Here is a 16,685-nt window from a genome sequence, read left to right as displayed (position 1 = left end):
ATTTGGGCTTTGTAGCAGTGTGCAGCACTGATCCTATTAGGCCATCTATAATAAGCTTCACCAGATTTAAAATTAAAAATAATTTTTAGCTGCATCTAGCCCGGAAAATAATTTTGGGGCTCCGAGATGCGCAAGACACATAAGTGCCTTCTTGCTGCACTACCTGCAGCATGACCCTCATATTGTCAGAATTCGAAGTAATCATGACTACTGGGTTGCCACACTCTTAGATCCCCCAAACTTTTCGATCAACCTTTTCATTTTAATAAAGACCAAAAAAATGGTCATTTTTGAAATTATAAGCATTAGCAGGTTGTTAGAAACTGAAATCAAACAGTTTTCAACTCAAAACTTTATTCTAGGTGATGTTGCATTTTCACATAGGACCCCTTGTTCGAAAGGAGCTTCTGAACTCTCTCGTCCATTGAATTTGTCAGGTTTTGGATGGTTTCTGCTTCAATTGTTTTGCATGAGGACAGAATACCCTCCCAGAGCTGTTGCTTAGATGTGAACTGCCTCCCGCCATCATAGACACTCCTTTTAATGATGCTCCAAAGGTTCTGAATGGGGTAGAGGTCAGGGGAGCATGGGGGTCACACCAAAAGTTTGTCCCCTTTTATGCCCATATCAGCCAGAGATGCAGATGTTTTATGTGCAGCATGAGATGGTGCATTATCATGCAGAAAAATGATCTTGCTGTGAAATACACGGTTCTTCTTCTTGAACCATGGCAGGAAGTGCTGTTTGAGAAAATCCACATACATTATGGAGTTCATCTTTAGCGCCTTCAGGGATCCTAAAGGGGCCGACAATCTCTCTCCCCATGATTCCAGCCCAAAACATTACTCCACCTCCTCCTTGTTGGCGCTGTAGCCGTGTTTGCGTGGGGTGTCCATCAACCAGCCATCCTCCACTCCATTCATCTGGACCATCGAGCGCTGCACGGCACTCATCCGTGAACAAAACAGTTTTGAAATCAGTCTTCATGTAATGTTTGGCCCACTGGAGCCGTTTCTGCTTGTGTGAAGTGGATAGAGGAGGTCGACAGGATGGCATATGCACAGCTGCAAACCTCTGAAGGACCCTGCATCTTGTTGTTCGGGGGACGTTGGAGGCACAAGCAGCTTCAAAAACTTGTCTGCTGCTATGACAAGGCTTTTTTGCCGCTGCTGTTTCAACCTGACGTAATTGCCTGTAGGAAAGAGTCCTCAATTTGCCCTTATCAGCACGCACACGTGTGTACTGTGAATCAGCTACATACTTCTTGATTGCCAAGACACTTCATCCTGATCATCGCACAATGTTGATTGTAGTCATGCCTTGACCTAAACACTCCACAATTTGTTGCTTCTCAGCAGCCGACACATCCTTTTTCTTTCCCATTTTGGCAGAAAATGTAGGCTGCTTAATAATGTGAGAGAGCCTTCTTAAGTAGTCTTGCCTTTCATTGGACACACCTGCCAAACTAATTAGCACAGGTGTCTGCAATTGCTTACAGTGATATAAAGAGCCCTGACACACATCACCATCAATGAGTTTAACTGACAAACAAACAAATTCTTCCCTTATCACTCCTAAACACTTTTTGCATAATAATTTGGAACGCGGTGTACATGTGCTTTTCCACAAAACACCAGTGGTTCACGTAGTGAATCTTACAGTTCTAACTTGCCAACCGTGGTCTGTATGGAATTGTTCAATAAAGGGCCCAAAATTAAGATAACATAGATGGGAGAGGTCTCTATGAATAGGAATTCCTAAGTATTTGATACCCTGTGAGGGCCAGCCAAAGGGAAAGTTGGACTGGATGGAATCCTATATGGATTTAGGGAGGGAGACATCGAGGGCCTCAGACTTCGCTGCATTGATTTTAAAATTTTACCATGTAACAAAGTGATCTATTTCAGCCATAACAGCAGGGATGGATATATGTGATTGAGTGATATATACTAGGACATCATCAGCAAATAGAGAGCACTTGTACTCGGTGCCTCCCACCTCAATCCACCTAATATTGGGGTTATGGCGAATTGATGAGAGCAGGTGCTCCGTCACTAGGATGTATAAGAGAGGGGACAGAGGACATCCCTGCCTTGTCCCATTGGTGATTGTGAAAGGTGATGAAAATGTTCTGACGCACCCCCTGGGCCTTGGGACACCCGGAGCCGGACCCTTTTTGGTGGATGCTGGTGGTTGTAGTCTTCGTGGCGGCGACCCGGTTCCGTGGCTCAGGGCGGTCAAACCAGTGGCGGAATTATTTATGTGGTTTTGATGTTTAAATGTCTGACTACGCCACCCGTGGATTGCGGTCAGAGTGAACCGCCGCTACAGGGCAGACCGCTAAGGCTGGTGTTGTGGGTGCAGCAGAGCGTAGCATAACTCCTCACGGGAGGAGTATAGCCTCAGGGCAGTGTATGCGGAGGATGGGGGTGATGGTGCAGGGCAGCAGCAGTAACGACACGGAGTCAGTGATGCAATTCAGGGCCTTTACTCACAGTTCTTATTATCCAGACCACGTCTGCAGGTAACGGCTGCCCACGTCGTACTGTGCTCACCAGGTGAGGGGCTCAGACAACTCCCAGATAACTTTGGAGCGCTTCACAGGACCCCCTTTGTGTGTCCTTTGTCTGGCCTTTCTTACCAACACTTCTGTCCGGCTGCCTCGGGCCTCCTCTTGGTAAACTTGGCGCCAGTTTCCCTGACCCTATGTGGTGCCTTCCTAGCGGGTGGAGCAAGGGGCTGCGCCACATAAAATGTCAGAGCCTCCGGTTTCTAGCTGAGGGTCGTTTCCTGCCTCCACTAGTTCGGGGACCGGTCTCCCCCTTTGGCCTGACCCCTCCACGCAGGTGGATTCGGGCGTGCGGTGGCGACTCGCCCGTCCGCACCCCTGGGATCCCTTCATTCCTCGTTCCTGGAGCCTTCTCCGCTCCTCTTCCTTCCTTCTCCCTCTTGCAGTCCTGGGCCTCTGTTACTAGGCCCGCCTCCGGAGCAGAGCTCATGCAGAGCCCCTGCTCCCTGCCACTTCTGCTCAGACTTCTCTGCACTGAACTAAGATGGTGCCCACCTTTTATACTCCCTTCTCAATGCACCCAGGAACTGCTTCCTCCCTGCTCCTGCACTGGAGGGTTCCCCTTCCTCAGTGTTCCCTCCCCCCACTCCAGCCAGGGACAGGGACTGTCGTGCCCATCTCAGGGGCATATTGGTCGCCCTGCCCCACGGCAATGTGGTGTAATGCATGCAGGTGTCGGGTCCTGATCCACACTCCATCCTTATCTGAGAGTGAGATATCACACCTCTGGGTGAGGTGCAATACGTCTGTAGCAACCGAGCCCTCGGTGCTACAGTTCCATTTATCTTCAGCCTAGGTGACGTATTGTGATACAGGGCCGTGATTTTGGCTATAAAAGGGTCCCCTAGACCCCTACCCCAAGCTTTTTAAGAGAATCATATATGGCGTGCCAGGAGACTCTATGGAATGCTTTCTCAGCATCCAACGAGAGTATCTACTTACAAATTTTTAACTGCATCTAGCCCAGGAAATACTTTGTGCCTAGTAGCAGTGTCTGCTAGTCAGCGGATTATCCCGGCTGTTAAGCAAGCTACACCACCTGTAGTTTGGACACTTAATTTTTTCAAAGGAAATGCTTCGGGACCACGGGATACTTAGTGAAGAGCATCAGGAGGCACCCCAAGGCATAGGGGCTGGGACTGGCACTAGGATGCCTTGCGGTGGACAGCCGAGCTCGATCCTTATAAAAGCTTTTTAACTGCAGCAGCTTTAGTGGACGCTACTGGAGCTGGAATTACGCGGCTGCTGGCATGAGACTTGCCCTCCAATAGATCCTTCTAAATGGATTTAAAGTGTATTCATTTAAATTAGAGGGACAATTTAAATTAAAAAGCTTAGAGCTGCCTCCACCACAGGGGGGCTCTCTCGACCCACCAGCGGACAGGCACCAGTATTGGGAGAGGGGGGCTGGCCGTCAGGGTTCACCGCGGCTCTGGCACAAACCCGGCGACACGGAGGTGGCACGGGCAGGAGCGGACTGGCCGTCTCGGCTTCTCACTTTTTGGATTTTAGAAGGGCATGACATGCCTATATCTGTGTCTCCCCCTCCTTTTACTCCTCCACCTCTTTTCTTTTCGCATGACTATATGTACTTGTCACTTTTCCATGTGTTAGTTGTGTCTTCTGAGCAGTTTGTCAGCTTTTGGACACCTTTGAAGGTGTTTTCTATGTGTTTCTATGGGTTTTTGTTTGCCTGCCATTGGTTTTAATGGTGTTCGAAGGTGTTCGACGAACAGTTCGACGAACAGTTCGGCGAACACACGGGTGTTCGACGAACCGAACCGAACTCGAACACTACGGGGGTGGCTCAACACTAATGCCCAGTCGGCACTACTTCTCAAAGAAAGGTGTGCCTGCGCTCCACCAGCATGTCGCACACAACATCACCGCTTCTTTGAGAAACTCTGTGTGTGACAGGGTGCATTTCACCACAGACACTTGGACGAGTAGGCATGGACAGGGGCATTACATGTCGCTGACTGGGCACTGGGTAACTATGGTGACAGCAGTACAAGGGGCTGCTGTCCAAGTCTTGCCGTCCCCACGAGTTGTGCGTCAATCCTCTTTATGTCAAAGTTCCTCCACTGCTTCTGCCTCCTCAACCTCCTCTCGGTCTTCCACCTGCACCCAAAACCTGTCTGGTCATGCCACAAGCTTTCTAACTGCGCAGAAGGTATCCTGCACACCTCCTTACTATGCTGGCAGTAGTGCTCAACGTCATCAGGCGGTTTTTACTTTGAAATGTCTGGGAAATGTGAGTCACACAGCTGAGGAGTTGTGGTCAGCTCTGGAGAACCAATTTCATGAATGGTTGTCTCCACTGGACCTGAAACCAGGGAAGGCCGTGTGCGACAATGCTGCAAACCTGGGTGCGGCCCTTCGCCGGGGAAATGTCACACACGTGCCTTGTATGGCTCACGTGTTGAACCTGGTTGTCCAGCAATTTTTAGCCCACTATCCCAGACTAGATGGCCTTCTGCAGAGGGCACGGTCGCTGTGTGCTCACTTCCGCCATTCGCATCCCGCAGCTCAGCAACTTACATCTCTACAGAAGTCGTTGGGCCTGCCACTTCACCGGCTAAAATGCGATGTGCCTACCCGGTGGAATTCAACTCTGCACATGTTGCAGCGACTGTGGCAGCACCGACAAGCCCTGGTGCAATACGTTCTGACGTATATCCTGGGCCAACGAGATCCAGAGGTGGGGCAAATCACGCTGGAGGAGTGGTCTCAGATCAGGGACCTATGCACCCTTCTGCACAGTTTTGAAATGGCGACGAAGATGTTTAGTGCTGACGATGCCATTATCAGCATGACTATTCTGGTGATTTACATGCTGGAGCACATGTTAAACAGAATTCGGAGTCAGGTGGTGGCACAAGAGGAGGTGGAGGAAGTAGAGGAGGAGGAGTTGTATGCGGAAGGGCTAACATCTGCAAGGTCCAGACGGTCGGCAGCACCAAGGCGGCAGGCATGTGAGGGTGGGGGAGATGGTTTTACCAGGGCGCATGGTAGCAGCCAAACTAGTGAGGAAGGTGCAGGAGCCCAGGAAGAAGTGGAGGACGAACTGATGGAAGACTCATCAGATGAGGGAGACCTTGATCACATTTCTGTTGTGCGAGGTTGGGGGGAGAGGACAGAGGAAGGAAGCATGATTGTTACCTCACCACCAACACAACAGGGACTTGGTGCTCCTGGATGCGCAACACACATGAGTGCCTTCTTGCTGCTCTACCTGCAACATGACCCTCGAATTGTGAGAATTAGAAATAATCCTGACTACTGGGTTGCCACACTGTTAGATCCCCGGTACAAAAGTAAATTTGCAGAAATTATTCCTGCCATAGAAAGGGATGCACGCATGCAGGAGTATCAGCAGAGAATGTTGCAGAATCTTACATGTGCTTTTCCACAAAACACCAGTGGTGCACGTAGTGAATCTCACAGTTCCAATTTGCCAACCGTGGGACCGTCAAGTGTTCAGCACTCAAACCGTAACAGAACCACAGTATCTGCTGGTAACATCAATTTTGCGGAATCATTTCACCACTTTTTTAGCCCATCCTTTGCAAGGCCACAGGAGACAAGAAGTCTGACACATAGTCAACGCCTAGAGACGATGGTACAGGAGTATCTCCAAGTAAACATTGAAGCCATGACTGTGTCACTGGACCCTTGCTCTTTTTGGGCTTCCAATCTGGATAAATGGCCGGAGCTAGCCACTTATGCCTTGGAGATCTTGTCATGCCCCGCAGCCAGCGTTCTGTCTGAACGTGTGTTCAGCGCTGCTGGTGGTGTGCTGACAGATAAGCGCACGCGGCTCTCCACTGATAATGTAGACAGACTCACGTTCATAAAGATGAACAAATCATGGATCCGAAACGACTTTTCTACCCCTGTGTCATCCTGGGGAGAGTAAAAGCTTGATGATTGGTTAAAATCACCCTACCAACCGTTTTAAGCTTTCAAATTACTAATCATGTTTATCTGTATCTTGGCTGGAAAATAATCTGGGCTTTGTAGCAGTGTGCAGCACTGATTCTATTAGGCCATCTATAATAAGCTCCACCAGATTTAAAATTACTAATCATGTTTATCTGTATCTTGACTGGAAAATATTTTGGGCTTTGTAGCAGTGTGCAGCACTGATCCTATTAGGCCATCTATACTAAGCTCCACCAGATTTAAAATTAATAATAATTTTTAGCTGCATCTAGCCCAGAAAATAATTTTGGGGCTCCGAGATGCACAAGAAACATAAGTGCCTTCTTGCTGCACTACCTGCAACATGACCCTCATATTGTCAGAATTCGAAGTAATCATGACTACTGGGTTGCCACACTCTTAGATCCCCCAAACTTTTCGATCAACCTTTTCATTTTAATAAAGACCAAAAAATGGTCATTTTTGAAATTATAAGCATTAGCAGGTTATTAGAAACTGAAATCAAACAGTTTTCAACTCAAAACTTTATTCTAGGTGATGTTACATTTTCACATAGGACCCCTTGTTCGAAAGGAGCTTCTGAACTCTCTCGTCCATTGAATTTGTCAGGTTTTGGATGGTTTCTGCTTCAATTGTTTTGCATGAGGACAGAATACCCTCCCAGAGCTGTTGCTTAGATGTGAACTGCCTCCCGCCATCATAGACACTCCTTTTGATGATGCTCCAGAGGTTCTGAATGGGGTAGAGGTCAGGGGAGCTTGGGGGTCACACCATAAGTTTTTCCCCTTTTATTCCCATATCAGCCAGAGATGCAGATGTTTTATGTGCAGCATGAGACGGTGCATTATCATGCAAAAAAATGATCTTGCTGTGAAATACACGGTTCTTCTTCTTGAACCATGGCAGGAAGTGCTGTTTGAGAAAATCCACATACATTATGGAGTTCATCTTTAGCGCCTTCAGGGATCCTAAAGGGGCCGACAATCTCTCTCCCCATGATTCCAGCCCAAAACATTACTCCACCTCCTCCTTGTTGGCGCTGTAGCCGTGTTTGCGTGGGGTGTCCATCAACCAGCCATCCTCCACTCCATCCATCTGGACCATCGAGCGCTGCACGGCACTAATCCGTGAACAAAACAGTTTTGAAATCAGTCTTCATGTAATGTTTGTCCCACTGGAGCCGTTTCTGCTTGTGTGAAGTGGATAGAGGAGGTCGACAGAATGGCGTATGCACAGCTGCAAACCTCTGAAGGACCCTGCATCTTGTTGTTCGGGGGACGTTGGAGGCACCAACAGCTTCAAAAACTTGTCTGCTGCTATGACAAGGCTTTTTTGCCACTGCTCTTTTAACCTGACGTAATTGCCTGTAGGAAAGAGTCCTCAATTTGCCCTTATCAACACGCACACGTGTGTACTGTGAATCAGCTACATACTTCTTGATTGCCAAGACACTTCATCCTGATCATCGCACAATGTTGATTGTAGTCATGCCTTGACCTAAACACAATTTGTTGCTTCTCAGCAGCCGACACATCCTTTTTCTTTCCCATTTTGGCAGAAAATGTAGGCTGCTTAATAACGTGAGACAGCCTTCTTAAGTAGTCTTGCCTTTCATTGGACACACCTGCCAAACTAATTAGCACAGGTGTCTGCAATTGCTTACAGTGATATAAAGAGCCCTGACACACATCACCATCAATGAGTTTAACTGACAAACAAACAAATTCTTCCCTTATCACTCCTAAACACTTTTTGCATAATAATTTTGAACACAGTGTACATGTGCTTTTCCACAAAACACCAGTGGTTCACGTAGTGAATCTTACAGTTCTAACTTGCCAACTGTGGTCTGTATGGAGTTGTTCAATAAAGGGCCCAAAATTAAGATAACATAGACGGGAGAGGTCTCTATGAATAGGAATTCCTAAGTATTTGATACCCTGTGAGGGCCAGGCAAAGGGAAAGTTGGACTGGATGGAATCCTGTATGGATTTGGGGAGGGAGACATCGAGGGCCTCAGACTTCGCTGCACTGATTTTAAAATTTGACCATGTAACAAAATGATCTATTTCAGCCATAACAGCAGGGATGGATATATGTGATGGAGTGATATATGCTAGGACATCATCAGCAAATGCAGAGCACTTGCACTCGGTGACTCCCACCTCAATCCACCTAATATTGGGGTTATGGCAAATTGATGAGAGCAGGTGCTCCGTCACTAGGATGTATAAGAGAGGGGACAGAGGACATCCCTGCCTTGTCCCATTGGTGATTATGAAAGGTGATGAAAATGTTCCATTTATCTTCAGCCTAGGTGACGTATTGCGATACAGGGCTGTGATTTTGCCTATAAAAGGGTCCCCTAGTCCCCTACCCCAAGCTTTTTAAGGGAATAATATATGGCGTGCCAGGAGACTCTATGGAGTGCTTTCTCAGCATCCAACGAGAGTATCTAATTACAAATTTTTAACTGCATCTAGCCCAGGAAATACTTTGTGCCTAGTAGCAGTGTCTGCTAGTCAGTGGATTATCCCAGCTGTTAAGCAAGCTATACCACCTGTAGTTTAGACACTTAATTTTTTCAAAGGAAATGGTTCGGGCCCCCGGGACACTCAGTGAAGAGCATCGGGGAGGCACCCCAAGGCATAGGGGCTGGGACTGGCGGTAGGACGTCTTGCGGTGAACTGCCGAGCTCGATCCTTATAAAAGCTTTTTAACTGCAGCAGCTTTAGTGGACGCTACTGGAGCTGGAATTACGCGGCTGCTGTCATGAGACTTGCCCTCCAATAGATCATTGTAAAAGGATTTAAAGTGTATTCATTCAAATTAGAGAGACAATTTAACACTAGAACTACTGATGGAGTCATTTTGACTCCTTTCATTTTTTATTTCTCTTCTGTGACTACATTTTTCAGAATTCTGGCTTGAAACTCGGTGACTTTTCCTCAAATATGATGTGAAAAAAGATTTTGTGAGAATAAATAATTTTGGTGAAAAATTTGCGCGTTTTTTTCAAAATTTACCAAGAACTACTGAAGGGAGTCATTTTGACTCACTACTATATTTTGAGGTCCTTTTGTCACTAAATGTTGCTATAAAGTTTTGTGCATAATTTTTTCACTCTGTCTTATTTACCCTGATGTTCATATAGATGTAGTTCAATTTACATGTCAACTTTTCACATTTTCCTTGTGTTTTACCTGCTTGTATTACTGTGTAATGCTGAACAAACTCTATCTGATGAGGAGCTAGATGCATTCATTGCGATATTCTATGCTCGTGGAATATCTGGCACGAACCGTCACTCGATTAGCAGTATTTGGTGTAATGACTGGGGAATACCGTTTTGCAAAGCGACAATGTCTAGGGACCGCTTTGTTGAAATTATGAGGTTTCTCAGATTTGATGAGAAATCTACTCGATCGGAGAGACTGCAAACGGATAAGTTTGCTCTATTTTCTACTGTGTGGGACAGGTTTATTGAAAATTGTATTGCGTGTTACAAACCTGGCCCATACATAATGGTGGATGAGCAACTTTTCCCAAGCAAAACTAGGTGTCTATTCACGCAGTACATGCCTTCCAAACCAGATAAATATGGCCACAAATATTGGCTAGCTGTTGATAAGAGGAGCAAATATCTGGCAAATGGCTTCCCTTATCTAGGCAAAGATGACACACGCCGTGCTGAGGACCGTTTAGCTGACCATGTGGTAATGAAGTTATTGGACCCGTTTTTGAAAAAAGGTTGCAATGTTACAACCGATAATTATTTTACTTCAGTAAAATTAGCTAAACAGCTAAAAAGCAAAGGAACAACCATCGTGGGAACACTGAACAAGATAAGGCGAGAAGTGCCTAAAGAAATAAAATCCATGAAAGAGGAATTGTACAACACTAAAGTGTTTAGAAATGAAGACAATTTTACACTTACAGTATATCAAGGAAAGCCCAACAAAAATGTTGTCATTTTGAGTTCCGTCCATCCAGATGTTGTTGTTGCGTCTGATTCCGCTAAAAAAACTCCAGAAACGGTAAAGTTTTACAATGAAACAAAATATGGAGTAAATGTAGTGGATCAGATGGCACGAAAATATACCACACGAACATGCACAAGGAGATGGCCTGTTCATGCATTTGAAAATGCCTTAGACTTTGCGGGTATAAATGCATGGATAATTTTCAAGGAGATTACCCACCAAAAAATGTCACACAAGGCATTTTTGCAAACTCTTGTGAGAGAGTTGTGTGGTCCTTATGTCACAGATAGGGAAAAGGGTTCCACGTCCCAAGTTTCTACATGCTCAGAAGTGATGGTTCAAACAAAATTTTGCCAGATCAAAGAAAAGTGCAAGAAAAATAGATCTGTCGGAAATTGTAAGACTTGTGGTAAGTCTTTGTGTGGGCAATGTACTGCCATAAATCAAAGGCAATGCCTAAAATGCGAAACACCAAATGTTTAGAAGGTGAATTCTGCGCCATATTTTCATTTTTATGCTCCTCCACCTACATTTTCTCTGCTTTTTATTCTTCAGTTGTTGTTTATATGTGTGCACTTGAATAAAAAAAAATGTTTGAAAAACGTCTATTATAATTATTGTTATTTTCTGTAGAAAAATAAGAAAAGCAGAAAAAAAACAATCAAAAGCATTACTGTTGGATCTCACAATAATAATACATTACAAAAAATATAATTATTAATAAATAACCACAAATGAAACTCTAAAAATAAACGAAAACAAGCAAGGAGTCAAAATGACTCCTTTCAGTAGTTCTAGGCGGGGTCACGAGTCCAGTAGTCCTAGTGTAAAATGAAAAAGCTTAGACCTGCCTCCACCGCAGAGGAGCTCGCTCAACCCACCAGCGGACAGGCACCAGTATTGGGAGAGGGGGGGCTGGCCGTCAGGGTCCACCGCAGCTCTGGCACAAACCCGCAACACGGAGTTCGCAAGGGCAGGAACGGACTGGCCGTGTCGGCTTCGCACTTTTTTGGTTTTAGAAGGGCATGACATGCCTATATCTGTGTCTCCCCCTCCTTTTACTCCTCCACCTCTTTTCTTTTCGCATGACTATATGTACTTGTCACTTTTCCATGTGTTAGTTGTGTCTTCTGAGCAGTTTGTCAGCTTTTGGACACCTTTGAAGGTGTTTTCTATGTGTTTCTATGTGTTTTTGTTTGCCTGCCATTGGTTTTAACGGTGTTCGACGAACAGTTCGATGAACAGTTCGGCGAACATACGGGTGTTCGACGAACCGAACCGAACTCGAACACTACGGTGGTGGCTCAACACTAGTGTTGAGCGCAAGTGCACACTACTTGAGTTTGCATCAGGTGCTTGGGTATGCACCGAGTATCACGGGTGCTCGAGTGACATGCTTGAGCGATCCACGCATGTTTTGGGTGTCTAACAACCGTGAAACATGTGGGGTGGGGACTCGAGCATGTCACTTGAGCACCCGCGATGCATGATGCATGCCTAAGTACCCGATGCAAACTCAAGTAGCAAGCACTTGCACTCAAGACTAATGACAAATTATTGATAACATTAATTCATCAAATTGAATTTCTGTGTTGTATCTCAGGGAACTTATCTAGATGTATGTTGAGCACCCTGAACCCCCAGGTGCTTCACAGAAGTTTATAACATGGAGCTATGAAAATAAAAAAAATTGAACTTTTTCCATAAGAATTATGATTTAGCCCCAAATGTTTTATTTTCACAACGGTAAGAGGAGAAAATGGACCCCAAAAACTTTTGTGCAATTTCTTCTGAGTATGCCGATACCCCATATGTAGGGAAAATACACTGTTTGGGTGCATGGCAGGGTTCAGAAGGGAAGGAGCACTATGTGAGTTTTTGAACGAAAAATTGGCTGGAATTGAGAGCCGATTGAGAGAATTTTATTAAGGGGTATAGTGAACATTTTGAGCCCAGAGTGGTCTCGCTTCCAAAATGGTGTCACATGTGGGGGGTTTCCACTGTTTAGGCACATCAGGGGCTCTCCAAACGCGGCATGGCGTCCGCTAATTATTCAAACAAATTTTACATTCAAAAAGTCAAATGACGCTTCTTCCTTTCCGAACCCTGCAGTGCCCCCAAACAGTGGGTTTCTCCCACATTTGGGGTATCGACGTGCTCAAGAGAAATTGCACAACAAATTTTGTGGTCAATTTTTCATGTTACCCTTACAAGAATAAAAAAATTGGGGTCTAAAGTGACATTTTTGTGAAAAAAGTTAAATGTTCATTTTTTTCTTCCACTTTCCAAAAATTCCTATGAAGCAACTGAAGGGTTAATAAACTTCTTGAATATGGTTTTGAGCACCTTGAGGGGTGCAGTTTTAGAATGGTGTTACTTTTGGGTATTTTCTGTCATAAAGTTACCTCAAAGTCACTTCAAATGTGATGTGGTCCCTAAAAAAATGGTTTTGTAAATTTTGTAGGAAAAATGAGAAATCACTTGTTAACTTTTAACCCTTATAACTTCCTAACAAAAAAAAATTTTGGCTCCAAAATTGTGCTGATGTAAAGTAGACATGTGGGAAATGTTATTTAGTAACTATTTTGTGTGACATGACTCTCTGATTTAAGGGCATGGAAATTCAAAGTTTGAAAATTTCACAAATAAACGCAAGTCATATCAAAGAAATTTTACCACTTTCATGAACTACAATATGTCACAAAAAAACAATCTCAGAATCAGTGGGATCCATTGCAGCGTTCCAGAGTTAATACCTCATAAAGTGACAGTGGTCAGAATTGTAAAAATTGGCCTGGTCATTAACGTGCAAACCACCCTCGGGGGTAAAGTGGTTAAAGAATGTATGCAATAGATAAAAATATGTTTTTTTTAACATTAAAAAAAATACACCCCTGGGTCTTTATCAAAAAAGAACAGCTAGGGAGCTTCATGTTCCAAAAGCAAGCACCTGCAAAAGGCTGTATTCAGTGAGTGTGCATGTCTTTAATATTGGACTTCATATTACACTATGTGCAAAAAGAATTACAACATTTTAAAAATACGTACACTTTGTTTGGTAGACTATTGCATTAATTTTCTGGAATGTTGAGATTTTCCTTTTGTCTTTTTTTAAAAAAAAGGTGGAAACACTCTTTATTTACAAACAAAAAAAAGCAAAACAATGAAGCTGTGGTGCAGTAGCAGTGTTTGCAGGTATTATTATATCCCTTGACAACCTCCCTCATTTTGTGATGTAGTCACTGTCTGATTTAGCCATATATTTTATTCCATCATTAGCTTTTGTATCATTACTTTTAGTGAGGGTCAATAACTTATTTGTTTACCTGCACAAGGGGTTCTAATATTTGGTTAGCTTACCTGAACCTCTAGCTATGATCTATTTATGTACATTGTTAGTTTCAAATGTTTTCATCTTTTCTATCTGTGGTATTTATTGTCTAAATAAAATTTTGATATTTTCTCAATTCTCTGGGTGTGCACAGTTCCTATTTTGCCTTGCATCTTTTCTTTCAGTATTAAAAAAAAGCAAAATAAATGAAAAAAATTATATTTCTTACGGTTATTCGTACTCACAGGCCAGGAAGCACAATTTCTCTGACAGGAAAGCATTGGTTTCAGAATTATTCTCCAGAAGGAAAAGTAAAATTGAGGGGACAAACACTGTCCTACTTTTGGTAGGGTATCGAGAATGCAGAATATCATAAAATGATCAATTCACAGTTACATTGTATCTTCAGGTTGCACCTCCCTATTACATTATGTACAGTCTGAGATTACCACTACCATTTTCAAAGCTCATTGGCACAACATTAGTATACCCTAATCAGATTTAGGCCTTTCTATCCCTATCTGTAGTAAAGAGATGTGTGCTCTCACCTCTTATCAATACATTGTTAAACCCTACATTGGCCACTGCTTTCCCTGCTCACATCTTTTACAGTGCATGTGATAGTCCTCCCTGAATGTCTACGGTATACCTTGTGATGTGACGCATGTGCGTCCACACCTGACGTCATGTGTGCTCACTCTCTGTATGATGCATCCTTCAGAAATGTGTGAAATGGACACTAGAGATGAGCAAACATATTTCAGTGGAATTGAATTTTACTCAATTATTACAAAAATAGCATTCATCAAAATGCAGATTTTTTTGTAATTCGTTTCAGCGTGAATTCAGAAAATTGGTGGCTTGTAAAGGGCCATCAAAAGTTTAAAGAAACCTTAAAAAATAAAAAATACTAATACCTCTTCCACTCCTTTGCATCTCCAGTTCCATCCACAGCGCATATTCTTATCACCACATCTGAGCACTGAATCTTTCGGTCTCTTAACACTATCTACTCTGATAAAGCCCAGGACATTTCCACATATATGTATACAAGATAATGATGTCATCATGTCATGACCTTACTGTACATGTGTTTGAGGAGAAAAATTCCAGGCCTCAACAGAAGAGAAGCCTGGGGATTCAACGATCACTGACAGTGATAAGCAGATTGACCTGAGAAAGGAGTTGTAAGTTAAGTATAAATATATATATTTTTATTTTCTATATCTTTGCATTAATATACTCTGGAGAGACCCTAGAGCACAATAAGGTAAATTCAATTTACGAGAAAATCTTTGCTGTGAATTTCCCGGGAAAATATGCTCTTTTTGGCACATCCAATTTTTTCTGTAATTAAATTGAAATGTGTTTGATTGTTTGCTGAGGCTTCAAAATGTCATGAAATTTTACATAAGTCGATTTACAGGGGATCAATTTGTTTTTTTTTACCACCAATCACTGTGTAAAGGGAACATCTTATGACACTCCCCCATTTTGAGGAAGTTCTGATTAAACCAGCCCAGTTTTGCCCTTGTCATTCAGATTCTTATGCTGTTATCCTACCGCTATAATGACAGAGACCCCAGTAGTCCCATGACAGACCTCAATTAAAGACAACGGATTTGTCAGTATTTGTTTGGACATGCAGCTAATCGGTTACAGAATTAATACGTACTCATATGACCACAATGTAACTTGACATAACCTAAGCTTGGCACTATTTCATGAAATATTATGTACTGTAAAAATTAATTCAACAAAGTATAACATTTTTAACAGTGAGTAAAGGTTTTCCTTCTATGAAATAATTGTCATTCTTTATTAAGTACAAAACTCTGAGCTTTAGTTTTTCTAACACCATTGATGTTAAATCTCGACATTTTAATAATTTAATTTTCATGTATCATGCCATCTCTTTGCATATATGAACACTGAAAATTAGATGACTTCTCTGATTCATAAATGTAATGAAGGTGCACAGGCAAAGAGAATATTGCATTGTCATCTTTATACTTGGCTCAAATTTGAATTAACAAGATAAATATTCATTTGTCTTGAATAGCCAATTCACTGCATTCGAAAAGGCCCTTTGTGCTAGAAATATCCTCTGTTTTGTAGAAGTACTGTTATGTTGAAGAAATATCTGTCTGAGAGTAATGAGGTTGATTCTTTCCTCTCTCCTCAGTCCATGCTCACAAATTTCTATTAATGATTTGATAGGGTCATTGTATAAGCTATTTTCAAAGCTCCCAAACTGACCCCAGATCACCTCCAATGTTCTGGAGCACAACTAATCCATATGTGATTTTCCTAAGGTCACAATATAGAAAAATATAAATCATTTAAAGGACGAAGCATATGTGACATATTTTATTTATGGAAAAAAATGGTTTCAATTTATTTTGTCTCACTTTTCACTTGCCTGTTAATACTAAAAGTATATATAATATACACTATATACAGTATATGGTATATTTTATATAATAGAGATGAAAGAATTGATTTTATGTGAATCCAATTTGCATTGAATTTCAGGAAAAATGTTCAGGTCCCGACAAATTTGATCAAAATGCAAAAAAAAAATAAAATGCCAGTCGCCATTTTACACGTTGCTAAAAAATGTATTAGCCACAGAATGGCTCACGTCCTCAAGGGTAGCTCAAGGGCTTGCTCACAATGCCTTGCATTTATAATATTACACAATATAGTGCAGACAATCAACAGGGATCATCAGAGTCTGTTTAAAAGTGAAGGTGAGGAATGCAAAGCCATTTTAGGGAGATTCAAGATAGTGAGAGGATGTAAGAGTTCACAGTTCAGCAATAGAGAATGAGAAATAAAGGGCTAAAACACTGGA

The sequence above is a fragment of the Phyllobates terribilis genome, unplaced genomic scaffold (genome assembly GCF_046119375.1).
Source record: "Phyllobates terribilis strain yellow unplaced genomic scaffold, ASM4611937v1 Scaffold_9__5_contigs__length_417890890, whole genome shotgun sequence".
Lineage (NCBI taxonomy): Eukaryota > Metazoa > Chordata > Amphibia > Anura > Dendrobatidae > Phyllobates > Phyllobates terribilis.
The sequence above is the reverse complement of the archived record's forward strand: the minus strand, read 5'-3'. Positions refer to the sequence as shown.